We start from the raw sequence: 27,339 nt of genomic DNA, 5'->3' as shown, positions 1-27,339 counted from the left end.
GGGAACTGCTAGGAGTTCCAGTGCTTACTCCTAACAGTAGCACTGACTGGAAAAGGAGACACATCAACTCTCCATCCGTTCACACCCACCCTTATTGATACTGTTTTTCAGGGAATTTGCCCCTGGAAAAGCCTTGGTCCTGTCTTTGCATGGTATTCTATAAAACTTACAGATAGTAAGAGTGTGCCATGGTTGTTGTCCAACATCAGTCACTCCAGACCCTGCAGAGCAGCAGGGTGGGAATGGGTAATACCAACCATCCATATAAAGAGCCAGAGGAATAGGGAGCTGCAAGATTTCTTCTCCTCATACATGAAACAAACCTGTTCCTTTCTAATGAGAAACAAATCTTTCCCTGAAAGTGTCCCCTGGATTTTCACTTGTATTTTCTTGATTCCCAGAGACAGCAAATATAAAGGCATCAGTCACCAGTCAGTGTTCTACTTTATTTTTTCAAAACTCCTTTTATATCATTTGCTTTTGCCTCAATGAGGGTACTCTGTGAGCTTCAGAATCCATGGTTTTGCAACTGTCATAATTTTAGGATCACATTTAGTCAGCTGAGTGTAGATGATAACAGAAAGTTATAAATTTCTAAACATGCAACTTCTGTGATAGACCTTAAGTTCAAATTATGCGTATCATGATCTGAATATGTGTTAATCCTATAGCTGAGCAGGTTTGGTTTTTAATAAATCTGAATTAACATGATGAACTTTTTATGCAGATCAGAGATGAGAGACTTTGTGGAAGAAGGTGGATTTAAGAAATACTTTTGGCAAATAGGGAAGCAGTTACAAGTAAAATGTTTTATCATGTATAGCTGCATATTTAAATAATACAGAAAGGAAAGCTCTTACATTAGAGAAAACAGAATAACATGGAATTTGGGACAGTAAAAACCTTTAAGCCAAAATTCTCAAAGGTTCATTTGTTCAGCCATAAACCTGGACATGATCTGAACTCGGACAGGGACCGTCCTATGCTGTATTTGCCACTGGTGGCACACAGGCCAGCTCAAAGGGGTATGTTGCTGCACCAGGATGCTCTGCCTAGAGTGGGGAGCACAACTTGAACAATGCCCTATTTGCAAAGCTATCAGTGGTAAATGAATAGGGGGTGTCATGCTGTTTTTGGTGTTGAACAATGCTGAAACCAGCCTGACTCATCAATCCCAAAGTTAAACATCCTGATACTGAGATAAGATAAGGTAGACCCGGTAAAATACCCGGATAAAGGACTAAACAGGTGATACTACTGATAAATTATCTAAAGCTGCTGACCTAACACAGCAGGCCTGGAGACATATGACAGTCATATATAAAAGCCCAGTGCCAAATTTTAAGAGTAGGGTCTTCTAATATATCTTTTGTTGGGGTATATGCTTAGAGATTCCTCCCTTGACTGGGGAAGCTCCTAAAGGTTATTCCTTGAGGCTGAGCTAAAGAGACTTGCCCACTGTCGTTGGTATGAGTGAGTAAAACATCAATCTCTATTTAATAATTGGGTCTGCTAACATTAATAAAATTGCTTTAATACAATTGCTTTTAATATAATTTTTTCAATATTGCTTCATATTGCACTATATTATAATAGTTGTTACAGTTACTATATTCTGTAGTAAATAATTCTCATTAAGATCTTTTCATCTAAACATTATCATGATAAACCATATATATTTATAAAAATATATCTGGTTTGCCATCCTTAATTCTGCAGGACAAAGTTGTATAAAGGTTCAGTTACACCTGTATAATTCTTTGCACATAAATCATTGGCAAAGTCTGGGGCTAAGACAGGATCCATCCACACATTGACTCCTCTCTGAGAAAGAGTTTAGAAAGCATCTCTTAACTCAATGGCAGAGATTCTTTAATAAACTGTCTGGAGCTCTGGCTCTGCCTGTGACAGTTGCATGACACAAAACTGAGAAATAGCACTAGCTCCCACCACTGTGTCCACTACTGAGGCTGAAAGTTACTGGAAAGTGAGATAAAAGGTCTGTGAAGCCCTAGAGCTATTTTGCCCACCTCTAAGTCAGAACAAGATTATTTATTATTTCATAATTACTGTTTTTCTGTCTGTGGTAGTGTCAAACATCTCAGACAAAAAGATTTGTAAATATAACCCCTATTCAACTGTAACAGCGGATTACTATTATTATCTTGTAATTGCCTGCCCAACCTATAATGCTCAATGTACATACATAGAATCATAGAATATGTTGAATTGAAATGGACCTAAGGGTCAAGTTCAACTCCCTGCTCCTCACAGAACTACCTAAAACTAAACTGTATGACTAAGAGCATTGTCCAGATGGCCCTAGATCCCTCTCAGGCTTGGTGCCATGTCCACCTTCCTGGGAAGCCAGTTCAAGTGACTGATCAGGCTCTTGGTGACCTTTTCCTAAGGCCTAGTCTGAACTTTCCCTGACTCAGCTTCACTCCATTTCCTCATGTCCCAGCACTGGTGACCAGAGAGAGGAGATCAGCAGCTCCCACTACAGTGTTCACACATTCAAGTATGACTCCATGCTGGGACTTTTCTGGCTTTCTTCATCATGGCTTTACTACTGCGGGGCTGTCTCCTAAGTAACCTTAGTCCTCTCTGTGGGAGGATGTGAGCTGTGACTGACACCAGGAAATCACCTTTGGACACCACGCTGGACCCAGCTACTCCAGTCCTGGGCCATATAGGAAACAGTTGCCATCTCTCACCCATAAACTGCTCCCTGAGTCCCACATCCACCCTGTCTCTGACCGAAGCTTTAGTCTCGTGGCTCTAGGTCATAAGAAGTTTTATCATGTACCTTATCAGATAATTGAGTATAGTCTTTTGTAAGAGTTACATCAGGTAATATTTAGAAATGCGTGTAATCCCCAAAAGGAATTTGTCTCCACCTGAAGCAGCTGGTATTGAAGAACCTGCTATCAGGAAATAGTTTCCTTTAAGAATGTGTAAGCTGTTTCACTCTAAGGCTATTTAATATCATAAAATAAGGGTCTCTTATTTGGGAAGGGAGGAGACAATGAGATGGAAAATTTGAGCAGACTGCAAGTTATTAATTTTTAGGAGATACTTTTCATGCCATCCTTACCTATCCAAAAGAATGTCGGTGTGGAGAACTAAATACTCTTTTGCCTAGAAGACTAGATTAGAAGTTAAATCCTTAAATTATCACTGAAATTTATAATATATTTCTCTACAAAGTGCAGAAGTAATATAAAAGCTGTAAACTATAATCCTGTCCATTTCTAATGCAGCCATTAAAATACATTTTGACTCTTTTCTTTTTCCCCTTCTCAAGAGACTGTATAAATTACACAGCAGTAAAAGTATTGTCTTGATGTTTTCTTAATCTTCTTGTATGTGAATCTCCTTCTTTGGTTAAAGGAAGAAGCTTGGCTGCCTTTTGCCCACAGCTAAACCATGAAGGACTGCAACTCTTTTACTGATTGAAGATGTTTCTTCATCTTCTTGATCCATTCTCTCTTTGGATACATAAGGAGAGCAGAGTCTCCACCTAAAGAGACAGAGAGGGACTAGATGAAGTGTGCAGGATTTTTTTTTTTTCATATTGGTTATTGGTAAGTTTTCTGCCATTAGTTAAGAGAAAAGAGATGGAAAAGTTCTACTAAATCATCCAGTCCAGCTCCTCCTCTGTGCCACACTTCATATTCCCCATACTACACTTCATATTTTTGTGCAGAAACAAATTTAAAGGGTTTGCATTTGTTCCCTTATGAGCTTATTTCATACCACTGTTTCATGCTTTAACTTCCACTCAGGGAATCCTAAATAATTTGTGTCCATCCTTTCCATTGTACTTGCCAGATATTTGTAGGGCGTTATGTTTTTCCCCAAGCCACTGTGTCGCCAGTTTTTCTCTCCATGGTACAGAAGGGCTGTTAGACCCGTCTACAGTTACGGCTGCCATTACTTCTTGTTACTCTTCCTCCATGCTGATATGTTGACTTTTGACCATTTGGACAGAATTTTTAGTCTCCACATTAATGTCTTGAGCTTATTTTTTTGGAGAGTACAGAATAGCACAAGTCATCCTTCCCTAAAACTGGGATTAAGGGGGAAAAGTCTATCACAAGAGAGAAAAAAATACATTCTTTTCTCTTGAGAAGCTGTAACAGACACGTGCCTTGCAGCACACACTTGACTTTCAGTTTCTGGAGAAGATGACCGCTAGAACTAGGCCTATGCTTTTTGTCACCCCCTGACACCCCTGTCAAACTACACAATTCCAAGGGAAAAAAAATCCACTACTTACACATAAGACCCTTGTTATGTTGATTACATTCTTCAAAATTTCTACCTTAATTCAGCAAGCTCAACAACAAAAGAGCTCTTACAAAACCTTGCCTCCTCTTGAGTGGCTGAGCTTACTTTAAGAGACCTGAAAAGGTAGAAAAAGCCTTTATAATTTTTGTCCCAGCTGTTCATGCCTTTGTGGGCCTGAATATCATGCATGGGAGCAGGAATTTGGGCTTTTGTGTGTTCTCAGCATTCCCTTTGCTTTGACATTTGTAGGAAGTATAGAGGGATGGCCTGACTAATGTGGAGAGATGAGGAAGGTGAGAAATGCTAAGAGAAGACTAGAAGAAGGAAGTGGTATGAGCCAAAAGAGAAGCTTAAGAAGCAGGGAGCAAGGATTATGGACAAATAGAAGAAGTGTCAGACAGTGGATGGAGGAGAGGATAAGAGATAGGGGAAGCAGGAACTGTGGCAAGCAGAAGACCAAAACAGAGATCAGACAAGCAGAGGTAAACATTAGCCAGGATGTGAGTATGAAAAAATACACTGTTGACAGATCATACAGCTACAGGCTGTATCATCATGAATATTCACAAAGGCACCAAGCTAAAATTGCACTGGCATTTCCTACCACTTGAATGCTTGATTTTGCAATCTGAACATTCTTTTAACACAAATTTTAAATGTAACTCTCTGTAGATATATAGTCCAGAGTTATGTATTTAGATTGTGTTGTATACATATAATCATGCTTAGCTTCTTTGTATGGAAATGCAATGATACATCTTGCTCCAGGCTCAAGCCTTGAGCTCTTTTCACGTGTCCATAGCCTCAGTCTTATTTGATCAGCATGTAATCACTCTGTCATTCTTCTCTGAATTCCTTCTAAATTACTAAGGAGGTGCCCAAGACTGAATATAATAATTTGTCCATGGTCAGACCAGAGCTATAGGGAAATAATGTTACACTATATGTCTTCTTGCATAGTTGATACTTCCGTCAGCTACACTCTTTTGCTGTTACACTTCAAATTCAAATCTAATTACATGTTCTGCACCATACCTCTGTTTCATTAGTGCTTCCCTGCTGGCTTCTCCATGCTGCTATGAGTGTTTCTACGTGGAAAACAATCCTCTCTGTGTGAAGGTGGGATGGGGGTGGAAGTAAACAGAAGAACACAAATAATAATTCAGACAAAGCAGTAGAAGTTGATCTACTATTCCAGGAGTTGTTCTACTGGTTGACTCTACTAGAGGTTCCACCACTCTCCAAGTCAAAAAGGATGTTTAGAGGATTAAAAAAACCAGTATGCCTTACAGGGAAATTCAACCTTCTCTAAAGATTATCACAAATACTTCTCAATTTTTTCCCCAATATGTATCTCTCTAAAACTGTCTATCTGCCTACACAAAGAAATAAAAAGATGACAGCAGTGACAATAAGTTAGGAAGTATATAAATTTGAGGTGGAGAGCAAAAGAACTCAGAAGAAAATGGGTAAAGGTAACAAAAAGAGTATGTTAGGAATATTGAGGGCAAACAGAATCAAAATGATAGTGTTGACTGATTACTAAACAATTTGACCAATAGAGAAAGAGCAAAAGTGCTATATAAGTGCGTATGGTTTATGTTTGAGGGGAAAAAAATGTGATAGTACTATATATTAATTGAAACTTTCCACTTTAGGAATGAGGGAGAGTGATGATAAACAGAGCTACCAGAATTAGTCATTTTAAAATCAGCAAGTCCAAATAACATGCATATAATAACAACAATTTTTAAAGAGTTGACTAGGAAACACTGGGAAAAAGGATCAATCTAAAAAAAAAAGCTAATACTGTACTAAAAAATCAGAGAACTCTGATTTTCCTGAGTCTTTGCAACCATCAGTTAGCTTGGCCTACTACTTATAATGCTTTTAGCAATTTCTTGGGCGGGATATAAAAGTTACACATTTTAGATGGTGCAAAGATTGAAAGAAAGATAAATAACACAGAATACAGGCTGTTGGTACAGAATGACCTAGTAAGCTAGTTGTGGTGAACCAAAATGTTTCAGGATGGGAAAAGGCAATGTTGTGAACACAAGAACAAGGAAAGCAATCCATAAAGAATTGAGGTCATGGTCTGAAATAGTCTTAAATGGTTGAGCTGGATAGTCAGCCTAATATGAGTTGTAATAGTGATGCTGTAGACAAAAAGCCATTTTGGAAATCTTTGCCAAAGTTAAATTACCACTGCACTGGAATTACTGTGCCCAGTTCTGCTGCTCATGATTTAGCAGAGAGAAGAGTTCAAGGTTCCTAGAGCGTTAAGATATATGGGAGAAATAAAGGATTTGATTGGATATAAATATATAAAAAAATATATATATACACATATGCATATATGAGAACAAAATTTGATAATAAAGGGTTTCTCAGTCTCAGCAGACATAACACAATCTAATGGCTGGAAGGAGAAGCTAAACAAATTCCATGAGAAATATGGAACACATTTTTAACATTAGAACAAAGTGCCAAGCGTTGTGGTATAGCTTCTATCACAGGAATTACTTTTATCGGGGTTGGATGCCTTACTAAACCACAGCTGTTGGAGATGAAGCAAGAATCAAATCAGAAAAAATTAAGCCTGTATTGCCATTGTATATTAGATAATCACTTAGCTAATGCTGTTCTTAAATTCCAGGAATATTTTACCCTGGATGCACAAATCCGAATATTTCCAGGTTTAACATTTATATGTGATTTTTGCTTTGTGTCTCTGACTGCAAAAACTGGTAATAGAGAATATTTGCATTCTTATGGCAACTCTGAGATGTAATAATTAAAACACCCTAATATATAGGCATGAGTCAGGCATATATTAGATGGACCATCCCAGACCCTAGGAGGCTTGGTGGAGCTAAGGTTTGAAATCAAGTCAAGTTGTTGTTTGATTTTGAGTGCACACCTCTAGAGCTTCTGTGTTTCAAGCCCTGATTGCTACCTCTTGAAGTTTCATGATTGCTTTTTTGCATTTAAAAACTTTTTCTTTCCTCTATATGAAAAAACATACTGGCTGAACTTCCAGTGGTTCAGCAAAACTGATGAGACTAAGCTTATCTGTAAAATTTAGCCCGTATATACTCCTGTGATGAAAATGCCCATAATAATACAGGAAGTACATTCACATAAATACATTGAAAATGTATTGAGAAAGATTTCCATTTACTTTTGAGGTATAACAATATTATCTACAACGATTATAGGCAAACTCACATATTATTCTCTTAATAAGCACATATACATAATTTGATACCCAGTAAATAGCAGCATGAACACTTTCAGAAGTCTCTTTAACACAAGGTCATGCATATCAGACAGGCACATCACAGTGCCCTCTGTGAAACCATGATCAACTACTTCTTTTTGTGAGATGAAGTCTCTCAGTGTCTCATTCTTGTCTCTGTAGCAACGCTTTGTATCTTATAGATCCTACAAAAAACAAACAAACAAACAAACAAAAATGACAGTAAGACTAACCTATTCTCTACCCAGTTCAAGTCTGACTATTCAGTTAAATCAGACACAAGCTAAAACACTAGTGGCATCAATGTTCTGTATTTGACAAATGTAGGAATGTTCCTATCAGCAAGACACTATAAATGTGCCCCTTTCAGGGCATTTCTAGGAAACAAGAGTACAATAGAAGGGTGATGACCCACTGAAAATCACCTATGTGAAGCATACACATCAAACCAGTTATTCAACATGCTGTTGATATTTTCTTTGACGTTGGGTGCTGCATAGCGCTTACTACCCTGAGCACTCCTGGGTGCAGGTATCTGAAAGGCTGTGTGCAAATCCTGTTGGGGTGGGGCACCAGAGATAAAGGTACTGCAACTTGAAAATGGTGACAGATTCTGAGCTGGCGTCACATGCTTGAGATGAGTGTCCAGAAGCAATTTATCAGCCTTTTGCTCTTCGTACTTAAAAATGTTCTAAGACACTGTGATTGTACTCAAGCGTGTGTGCCCCAGATGCTTTTGGGTCGTGGTTGTAACACGGTTCAGGAGCACGTTCAAACATCACTCATTTATACATCTAAAAGGTGGAGCAGCTGCCAGCTGCTGGGCTGCTGCTTTCCTTTACAGAGGCAGATCCCAAGATGACGGTGCTGAGGTTTGTGCTTTTCTCCCTGTCTTCAGAGGAATGTAGCACATGACCACTGACCAAGGAATTTGCAAGTCCGGGCCCTCCTGCACCAGCAGCCACTGGCCAATTTCCTGTAAATCCTGAACAAAGAATCTGCACATCACAACTCTATCTCTTGTGAAGGCCTTTACATACTCATTCCAGGATCCCATGGAGATGGTGAGATCCAATTTTTGCCTATGAAAAACCCAAGGCAGAGACCTAAATTTAGTCCTTTTACTCCCAGACCCGGTTTATTGGTCTCCCAGCATGGGGGGAAGTCCAGAAACACACAAGCCTTCACCAATTCCTACTCAGAAGCTGATGAGTGCTGGGTGGAACTGGCCACACAGCGGGTGCGGCCATGGCACCGACACAAAAGAAGCTGATTCAGCTCATTCCCAGATAATTTTCACTGTCTTTCCCTGCTGGAATTTGTGGGAGGGCTAGACCAGCAATAGCAGCATCAGATCGTCCTCCAGCTCCTCGGATTGCAGTGAGTAGCAAAAGAAGAGTGGTAACTCCTGCACCGGTGGGAGTGGTTTGGGGAGCTCCACAGGAAGGATAAGTGCTAGAGCTGTGTCAGGAGTGGTGGCCTCCCCTCATGCTACGGTTACTCAGCTCTTTCACAACGCTCCTAATGGTCTCGCCTCCTGAGACTGGAGCAAGGCTTGCAGCTACTTAGTGACCAGTCTAAATAGCAGTCTTGCACAGCCACAAATTAGATTAGAGCAGGCTCTGAAATGCTGACAGATCTGTGCCTATGGTCTCCAAGATTGGCCCTGGCCGTCCAGGGAATAAGCAACTGTGAATAATAATCTTTGGGAAAAAACAGTGCCAAAATTCTTACTGTTTGAGTCAAACGACCAGTTTCCGAGTTCTCTTCCACTCGAGTCTTAAGAAATCTGTGGGTAGCTGTGATGCCTGAGAGTCATCTGTGAAAAGAAAAGCCACATAAAGGTTGAATTTAGGGATAGATGGTACATAGCATGCATATGAACATGCATTTGAGTGATTAATAGAGATAGATTAAGTCAAAAGGATGAGAGAAGCCACTGATTACAATAGCTCTGTACTCTCAGTGCTGAAAACAGGTTTAACAAACTCTGAATCTGTATCTGTGAGTTGAGAGAAGATATAGCAACACTGTGAATAAAGTAGGTAAAAGTACGAAAATTAGATATGAAGAGGAAGAGTTAACCAATCTAATAACAAAGTCCAGTATTTTGTGAGGCCACTTTCTGAGGCAGGTAACAGGGGACACAATTTATACAGTTCTTGTCTCTGTTCTGATTCTTTTGTACTGCTGTACAGCTGAGTCTGTAAGCACAGATCATGCTGTGCTTACAGACTCAGCTGCCTTGTTTTCTTTTTTATTCTAGTGGCTGAACTGCATTAAATAAGCCCAGATAATAATGCGTCTTTTCCTTTCTCTTGCTTGTTCATGTAGGCAACTGTTAAAGTTGCTAAGGGATTTTTATATGACTCGGAAGAAGAGATTATTTACATGCTCATAAACAGAAATAGGTCTGAAGGAATATTATTATTAAATGATGATTGGCATGACAGCTAAATTCAGTAATACTGTGTTATAGAGCACATCTTTATGTTCCTAGATAGTCCTACAGTGACCGTACAGACCTTTGTAGTTGACAACTTTCTCAGTTGAAAAAGTTTGCAATTATCAGAGAAGCAAAGCTTCAGCATATGGAAGACCTGTCAGTCCAGTCTAGCAGGAGTAAATGCATTAAATTATTTATGAGTAAACTCTGCTTCCTTCTAAAACAAGGGTGTGAGAATTGTTCCCAGAGGGAGTTTGTTTTCTAATTCCACTGCTTCAGTTAACATTAGTATATTGTCTCACATAAAACAGTAATTTACTATATTTATTGCCTTCATTGTTTGTAAAGAGCTGTAGCTTAGCTTTTTGTTTTGCTTTAAGCAGGTTGTGAGACAAAATATGCTTTTTAATGTCAAAGAGCCGGTTAAAACACACACATTGTTTAAAATAAGTCACAATTTATATTTGACATTTAAACAATTCATTTTTTAAAAAAAGTTTCCTAAGACATTTGCTCAGACAAACAAATAAAAGCAGAAAAGGATGGAAAGGAATGTGCCACTGAAGGTGCCACTGTGCCAGCATGTCATGCTCTTCAGTGACCAGGCATCTGTATCTGTGGTTATCCATCTTGTCCTTTGTGATCTGCTGTCTGTTCACTTCTGTGTACACAAGCACCTTTTGGGCTGCTGTGCCATGGCAGGCACTTAGAGCTCCTCAGTGCTCAGCCATTCCAGGAACCTCATCCTCAAGAGAAATGGAGGTGCTGAATAGCTTTGATCTGCTTTCAAATTGGAATAAAACTAACTTCAACAATCTCTAGAAAACCACAAAGAACTAAAAACATGCATTCAGTCAGCACCACCCAAGCCCCTGTTGCTGAGCATAGGTCTGAGGCTGACTGGCTAACAGCTGCTCTAGGGATGGTACAGGCTAGGGATGAAACCTGGTGGCACAAAGATGTGCTTGCGGGTTTTGTTCCACCCACAGCTGAAGTTTCATGCTGTAGCACATTTCTGTTGGAAATCAGATGTTGAAAGGAGCTGGTCTATAAGCAGTGGGAATGGCGGGGTTGCTGTCCTCCTGGCACCTTGGTAACCTGTGTTGGACCTCTAGCAGAATGGTGATCCACAAACACTGACCACCAGCACAAGACAAGTGGCAATCTGCTGACACTGGTGCACAAATAGGTGCTTGGTCTGTGAAGCACCTCATAGACCTGTGTGACAGGAGTAGGTGCTGTCTCCATCAAACAGGGGACGCCCTGTGAGTGCCCCAAGCTGCTGCAGACCTGCTCTCGCTGCAGCATAGCGATGCACAGGCTGTCTTCTTTCTTCTTCACTTGGGTTTCCCCCCTGGAACCTGCTTGATGCAGGTGTCTGGGCTTAGAAGTTCTCATGATGACAAAACCTGTGCAAATCTTACATCTGGCACTTCCAGAGGACTAAATTACTTCAATTTGCTTTGATTTGAATGCAAAGAAAGATGTTCAAGGCCCTGTCACAAGTTAGTTATCACCTCAGAGGAACACTTTCTTCTGCTGTTCAATATTCCCCTTAGTTCCACTTCCTATCTATCATATTCAAGATTAAGTGTGAAGCATAATAGCCACTAACTTAGTTAGTGCCTGCAGATTTGTCTTGTCATGGGAATAGTTATTAGCTCGGTTTCATTTGAAAGATTATAACTTGGTGTCTCAGCAGGCAGAATTTTCTCATTAAAGCCCAAGCAATAATAGTCAGTATAGAAAAAGTGACTCTGTACTATTTAGTGATATTGCTGCCCAGGCTTGTGACAGAAACTACAACTAATGACTGATTCTTTCTTACCATTAGAAAGGAAATCCTTTATTTTTAGGGCCTCTAGTAAATTATGCTAGTGAGGCTCTTGCCATGAGAAGTCTGAGAATGAAGTATGTTGTGCTTATTACAGTAATTTTCAAATAATTTTTCAAAGAAAGAAAGAAAAAAAGAAGAAAAAGCCCTAAAGAAGAAAACAGTTTTCTACAAAGAGTGGGAAGTGATTTTGAAACATTCGGTATTGACAAATAAGTCTAAATTAAAAAAAAAAAAAGTCAATCTCTGGGGTCTTGCTTGGACAGATATGTTTATATTAGTTATATGTGAATCTCAAATACTAATGAAGTAAGTATTTGCACTAAGAGTGGACACGAAGTAAGAAAAGCACTTAAGTTTGAAAGTGAACAGAATAAGTCTAACCTTTGACTGGGTGTAGTATCTATATATCAAAAAGTATTTAAATGAATGATGAAAACGTAGAAATTATCCAGGATACGGCATGAAGGAAACTTCATCTGCTTGCTTTAAGGGAGAGAAGGAAACTATACTCTGTAAGTCTGTATATGGAGGAGAGGGTCTCATTAGAATAAAATAGGTCAATAAACTAAACTGAACTAAAACAAAATAAAATAAAACACAGTAGAACTGGAAGCTGAAGTTATACTAAATCAGGTCAGGGACATTTTAAAGAGTGATGGTATTTAAACACTGGAACATCTTACCTAGGAGTGCTGTGAATCCTTCAACACTGGAAGTGTTTAAATCAAGACAGACATCTTCAGAAAGATATACTATCTTCACACAGCAGTTATAGCCTGGCACAGCCAGTACTGAGTGTTCTGTGGCCAGAATTATGCAGAAAGAAAAACCAAAGCTTGTAATGGTTTCTTCTGGCTTTAAGCTCTATTTTTGGGAGATACACTTTCCCTATTTCTAACATTTATTTAGCAAGTATCATTATGGTTACACGACATATGTAGGCAAAACTCAGATTGAAGCTTAAAGAAGAAAGGTGGGGAGATTGTGATTAATCATGTAACTCTGGGTGTGTATTCATATCACACAAATAACAAACCCAGTTGCTTAAACTAAGAGGCTGGTCTTCTTCAGTAGTTAGGGGTGAAAAGAGAGAAACTCCTTCCAATGGCAGCTGATGGTAGTCATCACTCTCTCTGTTGCCCACACAGGTGGCTCTGGAGACATGCCTCCGAAGGTTAGCTGTTGTTTCCAGACAAAGTCCCTAAAAAGAAGGAAATTCCACCCTTTTCCCTGTCCCAGATACTATATTTTTCAACTGGCAATTAATAAAAGAGACAAGGTAATTTTCTACTTTCTATGGCTTACAGTGCAGTTGGAGGAATTTTGGCACAGCTTGAGCAAAGAGATATGGATGTATGACTTGGGAGGAGCAGGACAGTGCAGCACAGTGGGTCCAACCTTTGGGCATCAGCCCAGACATGGACAGCCAAACGCAGGTCCAGAAACTTCTTTCTTAGGGGTTTACATCTGGCAGTGTGATCACAGTTTCTCTTTACATCTGGGGATTAAGTAGGGGTATAGAGCCATGCTTGTCCCACCAGCTTCATGAGGTTTTATCAGACCACAGAACAGCGTAAACTGCCAGCTTCATTTTCCAGCAGTCATCAGAGAAAATTTTGATTTTTTTGAGTTTCTTAAAGCATCTCACAATCTGGGAACTTCCCATGGTTCAAAATGATTGGATGGGTGGAAAAGAGGTGAGAGACAAGTACAGCCTCCATTGTTGTCATGTAATTTTCTGTGCTTAAGATGTACCTTCATCAGGAATTAAAATAAAACTCTTGCTGCTCTGAAGAAGCTGATAGCAATATTTGTCTGGGAGTTTTAGAACAGATAAGATTCTTGAGGTTTCTGTGTCTTCTACATCCATAAAGAGACGTAAGTGCCACCTCTCAATTGAAGTGAATGAGAATTAGGCATCCAAATGTCTTTGTGGATTTGAACCCTTATGTTCTAATTACTGTGGCAATTAAATATGCGGAAAAACAGGTTCGGCTGCTGGAATCTTGTCTACACCAAGGTCTGCTGAAATATTTATGTTAATTGTCTTTCTAGACATGGCTCGAGTTTGCACTGATGACTGTGCAAAACCTTTCTTGATTGTAGAGGACATATACAATATGGAAGACCCTGAAACTAAACCTTGTGCACTTGACTTAGAAAAGGTTATAAGATACATATTCATGAACTGTGTGTCTTGCTGAGTGAGACAAGACAGTTTCAAACAAAATAATAAATGATAAAAATAACCAAGTCTTACTTAATATAAATAGAATATAGAAGAAGCTGATTTTTCCTAAACTTTTTCTGTAGTAGATCTTCACGAATAGCTGATCTGCTCACTGTACTGATTTCTGAAGGCCACAAGACTATATAACCAACAGTTCATGCAATAGCATATACATCACAATTATTTTTCTCATAAAGAAAGAAAAAAATAAAATGACTGTCTGTTTAATTTGCAGACTCTTTGCTGTTTGAGGCCAGTATAATTACAGATATTATTCTTATGCATGTACACACTACTGAAGCACCAGTGTTAAAAGAGACACCTTCATTCTGAATTTTGTAACTTCAAAGTAATGAAATCCTTAACTTCAAACCACAAGAATGAACTTTTCAATGTTAAGTACCGAGTCCTAGTGTCAGTGTATAGAACAACCTTGGCCGAAAAAGCCCAATTAGGCCATGTAAATGAAGTGCGTTTTCAGCCAGTCCTACTGGGAAAACCAGCTTTGTCTGAATGGTTGTAATTACAGTTGGTGGGGAAGGGGGAAAACAAATTTGCTATGCATGAGCCCTTCCCAAGTAGCCTTTTTTTCTTCTAATACTTGCATATCTACAAGAATGGCATTACGAAGAAAGGAAAAAAGGATTTTGTCCTTACACAGGTTCTCATACTCAAGAGTCTCAATGACACATGAAGTTTGCTACAGGAGAGGTGCTCCTTTCTCTGATACATCCTTTTGTTTACTTTTCTTTGCCTGACAGCCTCACTGGGCTGCTTGTCATAATTAACGGCCTAGGTACACACATCTCCATAAAAGCTATACCTCGTAGCTTGTTTTTAGCTGGTACTTCTATTTTCAGATTTGGGTCTCTTCTTTTGATTCACACCCTCAGCAAAGCATGTGAAAGTCAAATCAAACAGCAATGTGCAAAATTCCAAACCCAGTGTTTTTCTAGGCTTTCCAAAATGTCTCTCTTCTCTGAGCTTACTTTTTGAGAATGCACACTCCACTGTTGGTCTGGATTCACTCTGTGGTTATGTCACCTGCATTCCTCAGAAAATAGTTAATTTTTCAGTGCAGTGAATTTACTCATCTGAATTTGCATCACAGTGAGCAACTTACTCGCTGCATCTTTGGATTGATAGTTGGGCTGTCTCTAGCTCCTGACAAGGAAAAACAGGGCACCAGTACAATTACCTCCAGGAGTGCTTCCTATGTGCCATTCTGGCTTCTGTGACGAAGGGCTCATGAAGGTCACATAGCTCTTTCTTAGATATAACTTTCAAATTCTCTGTATTTGTTTTTACTGCTCTAATTTCTAAATAGTGCAGATTAATTTCTGCCCATATCCTATGCATCAGTCTTTCAAAAGGATGCCTTTTTCCACAAATATAAACCTATTAATCACAAATGTTCTATTTACAAGTTACCATATGAGTGACTCTTACATATATTAGTCATAATGTAATGCACAGCTTTATTTCCTTTATTTAAAAATAGCTAATGATCCTTATTTCAGTGAGCATGTTAATGTCCATAATATCAGCGTATTTTGCAATGCTAAAGCACTAGGAGGGAAGGGATTGATCAGAGATGAGTTACTTGGCTTGAGATGGATTTTTGTTTTGGCTTAGGTTGTTTTGGTTTTTTTGTTGTTCCATTGATGCATACACCAACTAGAAAAAAAAATAGCACATATAGGAAAATTGCACAAACTACCCAGGTTTTTCACCAGCTTATTACGGCTATCTCTGGCCATTGTTAAATAAGAAGTCTTAGCACATAAATATTTTAGTATGTCATAAGGTAACTGTCTGTTTTATGTGAGCAGTGAAAGGAACTAAAAACAGTGGAGTCAGGAAGGAGAAAAAAAAAAATCAAAGTAGTAAAGACTACTTTTTTGCCCTCTGTGGAGTCAGTTTGTTCAGGCATTGAAGTAGACATGGACACATGTTTTCTGGGTCATGATCTGGACTTTACCACGTCAAGATCCCAAGTGTAAATGAATGCTGATCCATCAGCATTATTTTTACCTGATTCACACTGTACTTAGTAAAACCTTGTGTACAGGCACGTGATCAAGCTCCTGAAGAGTGAGAGGTATGAACAGAAATGAGGTTTCTTAGTGAGAGAGCCGAACCAAGTGAGCTAAGGCTGCTGCTGCTTGTGTAGATTGATGTGTTCCTCCCTAAAAGTATGACTGTTTCCAAAGGAAACCTCTTTCAAGACTGATAAGCACTGAGGAAAATGCAACAAACTCCTGAATAAGTTTAAAGGATGCCTACAGTTGTTTCATGTTTTTCAACAAAGGCACTGGCACTACCATTTCACAACTAGAGAATGTGGTATGTATTAATCTTGGTGTCAACAAGCTTTAGTGTTAATCAAGGTAGCATTCTTGTTAGGTTACTGTTTCCAAAGACTAACCATTAAAAGAGTTGTGGATATGTATTAATTCTTATGCAGAGGTCAGACAGAAAGCGGGTCAGGGTGCGCTCCTCACTCAGATTAGAAAGCTCCTCTGAGTTGTCTCAGACCAGGAACAAGTTGTAGCAGTCATGTAGATTATGGGAGAATCATGAAGTCTCCAAAAGGAGGAATTCGATCATGGGCAATTGGCTGTAGCTGGCCCTTCTTGATCAGGAGGATCAGACCAGATGATCTCCAGGGGTGCCCTCCAGCCTCAGACATTCTATGATTTTGTGATTCTGTGAACATGCTGATCTTTTTCCCTTTTTGCTCTAAAAATACTGTAGAATGCAGTGGTTCATTAGTTCTTTGCAAGATGGACTGGCTCACGATCCAGAGGGAAAGGCCAGATTAGGGTCAAGCCCTTCCTTACACAAAGGATTGAGCACTCTGAAAGTTAGATACATTAGTCTGGTTGAATGTACCTATTTGTGTGTTCTTGTGTGTGCTTAGAAGTTTCATAGGAGACTGGGAGAGACCACTAAAGACCAGGTGTTACACTGCCATGTTTACCTTGAGTGACTTTCCCTCCATTTGAAACTAGAAATAGTGACAGCATCTTGGTAATTTTACCAATGCCCTGTGTTTCTGAGATTCCCAAGTGCTATTACTGCACCTTGTGGGCCATATATTGTGGCTATGCATTTGAGGTTCATAATGGAATGGAAAGTGCACTTTTTCCAAAGTGAAATAAACATATTTGCAAGATATTTTATTTCCCTAAACTAAATCTGAGACCTTGCATCAGTATCGATGTGAATAAATCTTTTGCAATAAAAGCATGTTGTTTGTAGTCTGTCACATTAAAATGAAGATTTGAACACAATTAGAAGTCACAAATGGAAAAGAAAAAAGTATTTACAAGAAATCAAGTGAAAGAAAATTCCTTTTGAGCGAAACACTTCAATTGTACAGAATTGTTGCTTTATATTAGGAGACACTGTAGTGAGTTTTAACATTATTATGTTCAGAACATTGCAATGGTATAGCAACAAACCTTAGGAATAAGATTGAAAAATACTCACATATAGGACCTAATGTAAAAACTACTAAATTCACTTACAGCTTTTTTTTTTTTCCCAATGACTTCAGTGCACTTTGAACCAATCCAGATTAACCTTCCTAGAAATGCTGGAAATGCTGGAGGGAGGATGAATATGGAATTGAGGGAGAGAAAGGTAGCGGCTCTGTCTGGCAGGTGGTGATGACAAGACAGGGGGCTCAGGTTGTTTTGATTGCTGAACTTGCAGTTGAAATGTGGGAAGAAATGCTGCCACCTCTTTTATTGATATTTGTTGGGAGACACTCATTATGTATTACTTCATATGTATGTGTATGTGCATGTGAGGCTTTTCAGAGTTTTGGATGAATGCCTTTTACATAGCATTTTTAAGATCAAAATCTATACAATTATGTGGATTCCTGCATGTAAATGATTTTAGGGAGTCTGGTGTTTTAGCATTTTTAATTTTCTAGTAGATTTTATGATAGTGTAAAGTGATAAATTACCTTTTGTGGCTGCCAGAGTTATTTAACTATCTGCAGACACACCATTAGCAGGAGCAGTCTATGCCCGGTCAGTGTTCCTCATCCCTCCCTGGGCTCACAGGGAAAAGGGTTTCCAGGCACTTCTGTGCAAGGCCCTTTTACCAGCAGCGCCACCGGGGTGCAGGGAAGTACCAGCCAGCCCTGGTGCACTGCAATCAGGAGGACATTCTTCAACCATGCAGTGGAGAAAGCTACCAAACAAGCATTGCTTATTATTGACTTTCCATTGCTACTGGCCTGTGTTAAAACCAGTGACATAGAAAAGAAAGGTTCCATTTCCCATTACCAGATATCCAATCCCCCTAGAAAACATCTGTTGAATCTGGGATGATGCCATGGTATTAGCTCTTCAGTTGCATGCTGTTTCATTGGCTGTTCTCAGCGCTGCCCTCTCTATCACAACACATAATCTCTTTTCAGAGACGTTTCAACCACATCATTAGGGTCCCCAGTCCCATCTCTTTGAAAATCAGTGATAGTTTTTAGCCTTTGGCGCACAACTTGAAGTTTAGAGACTTGACTCTGTGCAGGGTGTAAGATAGGGAACAAAAGTTTCTTGATGATTTCATGTGACAAAAGTTGTGCGAAGAAAAGAAGTGGGTCTGCAGAAATCCTGCAAGTTGCTGTGTTTATGATCTCAAGAAACTCACACTGGAGTGCCTCAGACACATAACTAAGTGCTTCTCAAAATGTTCATTACTGAAGACAGTATAAGAGAACCGTCTTTAGAATTCGAGTAATATGCTACCAAGCAGAGGGAGAATAATACAGAAATACTTTCTTGATGATATGTGCTAAAGCAGCAGGCATTTAAGAGCAACGGATGTCAATCTCTGAGGTTTTTGTAAAGAATTGCAATTTATGACGTGTTAGGGTAAACAGTTGGATTATATTTCTGAAATGCATGTTCCATCAGGTAAAATCATTGTGATTATAGGCCCTAGTACTTTAAGTAAGTTATGCACTAAAAGGCTGAAATTGTAAAACAAGTATGCTTATGCTTTACTGTTAATCCCTCTTTGTATCTACGCTGAGTAAACGACAAGAGAAACTGCATTAAATAATAAAGGCAAAAATGGCATGTTATGTCATCTTGATAAACAATGACTGTTATACTGTTTTCTTTCAAGAAGCAACTGTGACTGGCCTCTGTATTCTCCCTCAATGGAGAACGTGTCTGACTGTAAAAAAACCCGAGGATTATTTAGAAGTTACTTTGTTCATGCCTCTCAGTGAAAGCAGCACTTTCTCTGCATCTTTTAGCTTTGCTGCTTTTCCTTCACTTCCTCAGCTCTTATCTATTAAAGAAACCTGAACCTGTTATTTCAAAAACAACCTACTTTCATGCAGACTATGAGTTTTGAACAAAGTGAAATAAAACTTGCTTTAAGTGGTTTTGGAAAAGTTTGACAGCAGAAGATAATAAATGAAAAAAAAATCTACAATATTTCTCCTAATGCAATTTGCGGCATGTCAATGTCAAAGCATTCTAACAACAAATCAACAAATATTTGAATGAAAACAATATACATAACTTATTTTCCTATATTGGAAACAACTCTCAAACAATTACTGTATGACTTCATGAATTAGTTGGCTGTTTTGAAATATTCCTGCTAGGACTTAAAAAAAAAAAAAGAGGGAAAAAAGTCTATATGGGCCTTTGAGCCTGAACATATTGTGTCAATCATAAGCATATGCAATGTATCTAAGCCATGAGGTAAAAATTTTCTTTGTAAATTATTTCATAAATAAATAATTTGCCTGAAAAAATTTATAAAAATATTTTTGCCTTTATTAAGTTCTCTACAGTTCTTTGTGGTGAATATAAACAGATTCATGTCTTCTTGATCTGCTTTATTTTAACTTGAAATGCAGAACGTATCATGAAAGCATTTCTAATAAAGATACGGTAACAAACTTTTTCTGAGAGATAGAGTATTTCATTAGAGTTGTCTACTTGAAACTATGAAGACATGTTGTGTCCTTCTCATCTTTCCTTACGAATGGCTTTGTGGTTTCATTTTAGAAGGGCATGCACAGAGATACTTCTGTCCTTTAAAAACACACCTCTATAATACTGTTCTACAGGTGAAAAAAAGGCGTTTGTTATCAAGGTTTACACATGTTGAAATCTGTGCTTTTGCTGTTATCGATCTTCACAGCTTGTCTGTCATAATGTGAATAAAATCTGGGAAAGCTGCAGCCACACATAAGAACTGGCTGGGATTTAAGGTGTGGGGGGCATCATTTCCTGGCTTAAAATAAGAAGACATTAATAAGTCTCACTAGAGCAGAGAAGTAAAGGGAAATAACTCTTGTTTAAATATTTTCCACTCAAGCCCTGCTTGTAAGATGCTTAGCCAAGTCATCAGACAAAATACCTGCCTATTTTAACCCTTCCTATGCAAGACATATGCCAAGTGAACAGTCACTTGGGGCTGACATATTCAGCAAAAATAATAAAATCAAAACTGTTGAGAAGAACACATTTGAATTGATGTGAACAGGACAAAAATACTTACTTTTCAGAATTCTCTATTCACTAAAGTTTGTGGAAATGGCTCGTCTCTTCAGCTGTGGTTCAGCCATGGCATTTGCAGCTTGTGAAAAAGTAAATTTATGAAGTCAGGAAAAGTTGTCTGTGTGCATATGAGCGAGGTGCTACCAAGCATAAGGTACTGAAGTATCAAGGCAGACTTTGTAACAAACTTTAAATTCTGATATTACTTTCCTTCGCATTCCACATATAAATGTCTCTGCTTCTCCAAACTCATTTTCTGTGGATGGGTATAGAAGGAGTACCACACATAATCAGTGAGTTCTCCTTTCCCTGTGTCGGGCATCCTACTGTGTGTGCCTAATCGTGCAACCTTCCATTTTCAACATGACAAGTTCACCTCTTGTATGTGAATTATTGCTTTTCTATTCATAAAGTGTTTTATCAGACAATCCTACAAAAGAAGTTAAGGGGGAAATATGTTACTGGGTGATTTACACAAGCAATTACTTTACAAATCTGCCAGTGGATTATACTAAACATGTATGAAGAAAGTTTAAGTTTGGAGCGAGTGCTGAGAACGCTGTTTTACAGAGGGGTTTCATTTGCATCACCGTGTATCTCTGAAGATTTTATACTTTACACTTCACCATGTATTTAAGAGTAAAATTGTATGGAAAAAGTTATGTAATTTGAAGTACTTGGGGGGAAGCAGTTTCATCTCTCAAACTGTAAGCATTTAACTCTTTTCCAGCTTCTCCCTTAAATAATGTGTTAGTAGTTGCAAGCAAGCAGAATGCATTTATTTGAACGTAAAATCAGCTTAAAACAACTTGCATGGGAGGAAAAGCACACCATATAAAGTCACCTAACTGCAGAAAAATTGTGTCCAAATTCCCAACAAATGTTTACATAGTTTTTAACGCCTACTATATTTGGGATTTTAAAACCCTTTCATAGGAACCTTTTATGTACTGCTTCTCCTTGGATAGAGTTGTTACAGACATGTAGACTTCTGGAAGTTCGTAGTATGGGGAAAACGGAGTATTTCGAATTGAAAAAGTTCTGCACAAGGAGGAAAAGTTGTGAAGGTTTTCTCGGAGCAGTTCAGGGCTGACCCGCGACCAGTATCAAAGCGCGGACGCTAACGGGACTGCTCATCGCACAACCTGGGAACTGACTGCCCACCCGCCTCAGCACCCGCACACAAACGGGGGGCACGGCGCAGAGAGGTGACACGAAATCTGCGGGTGACCCCGAGCAGGGCTGGGGTCTCCCGAGGGCGGGAGCTACTGGAGCGCGTGGGTCGCGCCTTTTATCCCCACCGCCACCTTTCCCAATCCCGTAGGGCAGCCGCGGGTCCCAGTGACAGCCGCGGGCAGAGCCGCCTCCCGCGGGCCGCGCTGGGGGCGCGCCTGTGGCCTGCGGCTATCCCTGCTCCAACTCAGCGCAGGTCCCCGCGGCCGCGGGGCGACGCGCCCCCTCGGCTCGCCCGGCTCAGCGGGCCCGGCCCGCGCTGCCCGTGGCCGTGGCCCGGCGGCGGGCGGAGGCGGCGGCGGGGGGCGGCGCGGGCCGCGCGGCGGGGCCGCCTGCACTGTCTCTTTAAGGGCGCTCCGTCTGGGGTGGCGCTTTCCTCCGCGAAGGCTCCTTTGATATTAATAGTGTTGGTGTCTTGAAACTGACGTAATGCGGGGAGACGGAGGTCCTGACAAGCGATAACAGTCCCGATAACGCGCCGGCCGCCCCGCGCTCCCAGGCCGCCGCCTCGCTGCCGGCGGGGCCGCCGCGCCGTGCCCCGACCCGCGCCCCCCGGCCCCCGCCCCCGCGCCGCACCGCACCGCCCGCCGGCGGGCCCGTCGCCCCCTCCCCGCCGAGCGGGGCCGAGGGGGGAGGCAGCGGCGCCGCGGCCCCCCGCTCCCCCCCCCCCCCCCCCCCCCCCACTCCCCGGCCACCGCCACATAATCCGCGTCCAACTCCGCCGGCAGCAGGAGACGGTTCATGGCTCGCGCCGCGGCTCCACCATCTTCCAGGCTGCCGGGGTTGTTGCTGCCGGTTAATCAACAGGTAAGCGCGGGGGGGCGCGGGCGGGGGCGGCGGGGAGGGCGCCGCGGCCGGCGGGCCGGGCGGGGGCGGCGCGGCGGCGGCGGCGGCGGGCGCGGGGGGGGCGCGCGCGGGGCGGGGGCGCGGCGCCCGCGGCAGCGTGGCGTGTGCCCGGGGGGCCAGCGGAGGGGCACCCCCTCCCCCCAAAAATACCCCCCCCAAATAAAAACAACAACAACAACAAAAGCGGAGGGTGGGTGGGCATAATCCCAGGCAACGGGGGCTGCTCGGATTTCACAGGCTTCTCTCGGTGCATCGCCCCCCCCGCCCCCCCCATCCGCGCCCCCGTTCCCCCCGCCGGAGGGTCAAAGCCATGTGTGATGGCTGGAAATTGGCGACTTCAAAACGGCGGTAGCCCCGCTGGAGTCGGGAGGGTCAAGTTCAGCGGCGGCGGCGGGCAGGGGGAGCAGCCCCCCGGCCCGGAGGCGGGGAGGGGAGCGGCGGCGGCTGCGGGCTGGTGCGGCTCTGCTCTGCCCTCCCCTCCGCGCCGCTCCGCGCCTTATCTCCGCGGCCGCCGGTTCCCCGGCACCGGGGCGCTCGGGGGGAGGGGAAGGGAGACGCGGGGGGTGGAAGTAGAAGACGAGCACAGAGGGTTCGCATCCGATGGGCTGCAGTCGCACAGTCCTGCCGCTCCTGCCGCTGCTGGAAGTTTTAATGGGGATCATGACAAGCGGGGCACAGAGACACCATCATGAAGAGTAGTAAGTTTGGGAAAAACTTTTTTCTTTTTTTTTTTTTTTCCTTTTTTTTCCCCCTTCTAAATTTTTTTTGCCTTCCTATTTTTCCTCTTCTTTCCCTGGGACACACCGGGAGAGGCCGAGTGCGGAGCGGTGCTGCTCCGGGAGGAGGGCTTGGGATCCCTCCCGGTCACACCGGGGTAACAGGCGACATAGTGGTGGTGATTTTTTTTTTTTTTTTTTAGTTTTTTTTTTTTTTTTAATCACAGGCAGAGAGACGTAAAAGTTTTCCCTCTTAAAGGCGAAGCCCCACTGCCAGCGCTGCGTCCCCGCGCCCGTCTCTCCCTGCCTGCCACAACTTCGTGGAGCGTCTCACCTCCCCGCCCCCCCGGCCCGGGGGCTGCGGCGGGGGCTGCCCTCGCTGCAGCCACCCGCGTGTGCCTTTCTAAAGGGAGGAATGAATGGAGGCGAGGCCGGGGCTGGAGGGGCTGCGCGGCGGTGGGCGCTCCGCGGCCGGAGTGGCCCGGGCCGGGCCAGGGGTGGGCGATCGCGGGTCCGGGGCCGTGCAGCGTCTGGCTCGGGGGCTGCGGCCGCTGCGCTGCCCTGGGACGCGAGCGGCTCCCCGAGGGGGCTTGACATTTCGGGGGCTTTGTTTATCTGCCTTCCTGCTGCAAATCACGGCGCTCAAACACCCCGGCACTCCTACGCGGGTTCTAGTGGGGCCCGGTAGTCTCCTTTATCTTTATTTTTCCACGACCGGTTGTGTTTTCTGTCTGCAAATGGCAAACTTCTCCAGTGCACTGACAGAGCTAAGGTGACTTAAGTGATAAGCTGGAGGGACGTCTCCCCTCCATCACGGATTCTCTGCCAGTGCGAGCACCTTGCCTGGTAGAGCAGGAGCCGGGTCACTCCAGAACCCTTTGGGAACCGAGGCGACAAGTCCCTTCAGAGGGGAAAAGATCCTCTAGTAAAGAAAATGTAAGCTGTTCTGCAGACTATGCTGCCTTCACTCTTTTACAGTACGCAGCACGTTTCAAATATTGATGGAAGGAGACAATAATTTAATACATCTCAGGTTATATTTAACCGAGTTCAGTAAATTCTCAAGGAACCATCAAACTTTTTTGTCATTCGGGCTGTCGTCTTCAACTATGCAACTGAATCCTATGGATGTTGGTGGCATCATGTTACTTTCCTGTTGGTTTTAGTAAAAGTTGAACATTTAGAGAAGACTGCCAGAGTTAAAAATGCAAGGGGCAGCAAAGGAAGGTAGTGGTAAGAGCCAGTTCCTGACGTGGACGAAATGAGAATAAAAGTTACAGCAGTCTTCTGAACTGCAGTCTGTGTTTGCCTCATGTTCACAGTCTGTGTGTTAGGTTAGACAGCTCTCTCAGATATTCCACCAGAGTGACATTTAAAAAAAAGCCTCCAAAGGAGTGAAAGTTGGTTTGTTTTTTTTTTTTTTTTTTAAGTACTCTGGGTCTATGAGTAAATACAGGGTTTGTTTGAGAACATCAACTATTTCCTGTAAATTGTGATGCTGACAAGACTGTCTGGAAATGATATCAACACTTTGAAAGATTTTTTTTTCTATTTTAACCACTGAATGAAAGTCTGTTAATAATATGGTCAAACCAAACAAGTGGAACCTTTCTCTGTAAAGAGGAAAAAAAGTATTTTTCTTTTTTGCTCTTGAATAATGTATACCTGCGTGAGGTTTGCCACGAAGAATCAGTAATTCTGAAGTTCAGTAGTGCATCAGTGCCTGTATACAAGTTTATCCTCAGACTGTGACAACAGAAGTCTGCTTCACCTTTTTATAATCAAGGGAGATTAGACATGAGAAAAATAGTTCATAATCCACCCTGTTCTGTCTGATTATCGCTCTTTTTTTTTTTTTTGGTTGAATATAATAACTTTCTCTGTTTGAAACTTTGCATATACATAGTCACAACAAAGTAAGTAAAGGGCAAAGTTGCATCAGCTTTTAAGTTTACATGTTTTGCCTGTGATCCTCTAAAACAGACTCCAAATAACACTGAGCAGTCTTTGCCTGTGAGAGTATGGCTTTTTTTTATTTCATAGCAGTGTTAATAAAAGAAAAGAATGTAAATGACAACTTCACAGATATGAGACCTCTTTGGGCATCAAACACGATGCAGCCAGGTTATCCTTTCATGTTTTTAATGCATTTTTAGTATCATTTATATGGTAGCTTTATGGGTTGACTTACATTTTTATCAGTGAGAGTAAATTCAGTAACATTTGATGAATCCCTAGCAGGATTATTTTCTATAATGTCTTCTCTAGCATTTGTAGTAAACTTCCACAGTGCACACTATTATCAAGCATGCTCTGGCTGAGTGTAAAGAATGTTATTATCCACATATTGTGATAGTGCATTTATAACAGCATAGTCCTAGTTCTTGTCTGTGGACTCGAGTGTCTGTGACATGCAATTGTTGCTTGTCAAATCTGTGTATTCCAATCATATTATATTTTAATGCTAGTTCACACATTGGGTTTTGTATTTTCAAAGCATTGTGCAAACAGTGACTAATTACTTTCTGTTCATGCGAATTACCTCTTTTAGCATTTTATCAGGCAGTTGCTTTGAAATAAAACTATTTTACATTACAGTATGAAAGAGTTAAAAAATTAGCAGAGACATTTAGGAAAAAAACCCAAAATGTAATTACAACCAGGCAACTTTTGGTACGTATTTAAATTTTTCTTTTTATGTGGAACTTTCCTTCTAAGGCTGGGGGGATCATGTGTGTATGAATATTTATGTTTCTTACAAACTCTTGACAATATTTTAATGTAATAATCTTAATAGAAACATTCTCAGATCTTAACTGAAGCCACACTGGCAATATTGCTTTAATAAAGGTTTGTGGGTAACACCGAATACAATATTGTGAGAAAGGTTATGGTTAAGTATTTTTGAACATGATAGGCTGGGAATCTGACAGCCCTTTTTGTTAGGTGAAAGTAAAGTGGAAATAAATTATATTTTTAATACAGTTTCAGGTAGAACAAACTGCCATCTGGTAGTAAAAGTATTGGCCTTGAACAGAAATATATTCTGATTAAGGTATTCTAACTGGTATGTGAAATGAAGCCATTCATTCAGTAAACTGACAACTTTCCAGTTGGTGTTTGCCCTTGCTTAATTTAGTTTCCTCAGCCCAACTAGTGAGGTAGTCTGGGTCTGTTTTTGGCAGTTCTGGGCAACTGTGAACTTGGATATATTTGTCCCAAATATTATACCTCATGAGTTAAAAAACAATTGGTTAAAAAGAATAGCAGGCAGGTATGAGAAAAAAAAGAAAAATGTTTCTTTTTTGTTTCTGAAACTTTCTCAAGTTCTTACCTAGTAAGAAAACAATGTTATTTTCAAATACTGGTGATTAATACTATAACCAGCGTAGTCTGCACCCATCTATTGTATAAATACCATTGCCTGTTGACCTTTGGATACATTAATTACAGCATATCTGGTCTAGGTTCTATTATTTTTGTCTGTCCAGAAGATAAATAAAGGTGCCCTTTCCAGTCCTCCTGGAGAAGAACTCTTTTTCTTGGTATTGTCATGAATTATGGAGTTCTTTTTCCTGCCCTGTGCCAATGAAGTTCTCTTTTGACTTTAAAAGATAAGCTTGCATCCAAAGAGAGAATATTTGATTATTTTAAAACTATTTGTGCTTCAGTTTTTATGGTACATACAAACTTTCTGGGCTTTGCTTTTTTTGGATTGTGTGTTTGCTAATTAAAAGAAAAGCACAATGAATTATCTCAGATGATGTAAAGGATTAAAGTGCAATTACACCATTAAATAGTAAATGTTTACAAGGGCAAGACATGCAACTACATTTTTCAGATCATGCTTATTATTCACTCCTTGATGCTACTTTGCACCTAATCAATAAAGGGCCTCCCAGAACGCGGCTCCTTCGCCCGTTGTATATGTGCC

General features: G+C 41.2%; 1 protein-coding gene and 1 long non-coding RNA gene across 7 annotated transcripts in view; one reads left to right on the top strand and one right to left on the bottom strand.

Moving 5' to 3' along the window:
* Positions 1-411: 411 nt before the first annotated feature.
* Positions 412-22,081, bottom strand: LOC109145312. 2 transcript variants are annotated; one of them, XR_002046637.3, is made up of 5 exons: positions 20,612-22,081; positions 9,290-9,374; positions 7,565-7,740; positions 5,329-5,402; positions 412-3,523 (listed from the first exon to the last, which is right to left on the bottom strand). It is a non-coding gene; the product is annotated as an uncharacterized LOC109145312 (long non-coding RNA). The 2 variants fall into 2 exon arrangements; XR_002046636.3 differs by lacking the exons at positions 412-3,523; positions 5,329-5,402 and having other exon boundaries at positions 7,416-7,740.
* A 475-nt stretch (positions 22,082-22,556) lies between these two features.
* TRPS1 (transcriptional repressor GATA binding 1) overlaps positions 22,557-27,339 on the top strand; it is a 214,345-nt gene continuing 209,562 nt past the window's right edge. For 2 of the 5 annotated variants that reach the window (XM_039548297.1, XM_039548295.1), the window contains exon 1: positions 23,247-23,387. The gene's annotated coding sequence lies outside the window, so the exon portion shown is untranslated. Of the gene's footprint in view, positions 22,651-23,246; positions 23,388-27,339 lie in introns of those variants that run through there. The other 3 variants (XM_039548296.1, XM_039548298.1, XM_039548299.1) reach the window with 3 other exon arrangements.

The sequence above is a fragment of the Corvus cornix genome, chromosome 2, assembly GCF_000738735.6.
Source record: "Corvus cornix cornix isolate S_Up_H32 chromosome 2, ASM73873v5, whole genome shotgun sequence".
Taxonomy (NCBI): Eukaryota; Metazoa; Chordata; class Aves; order Passeriformes; family Corvidae; genus Corvus; species Corvus cornix.
Note: the sequence above shows the minus strand (reverse complement) of the source record. Positions and strands in the feature narration are given on the sequence as shown.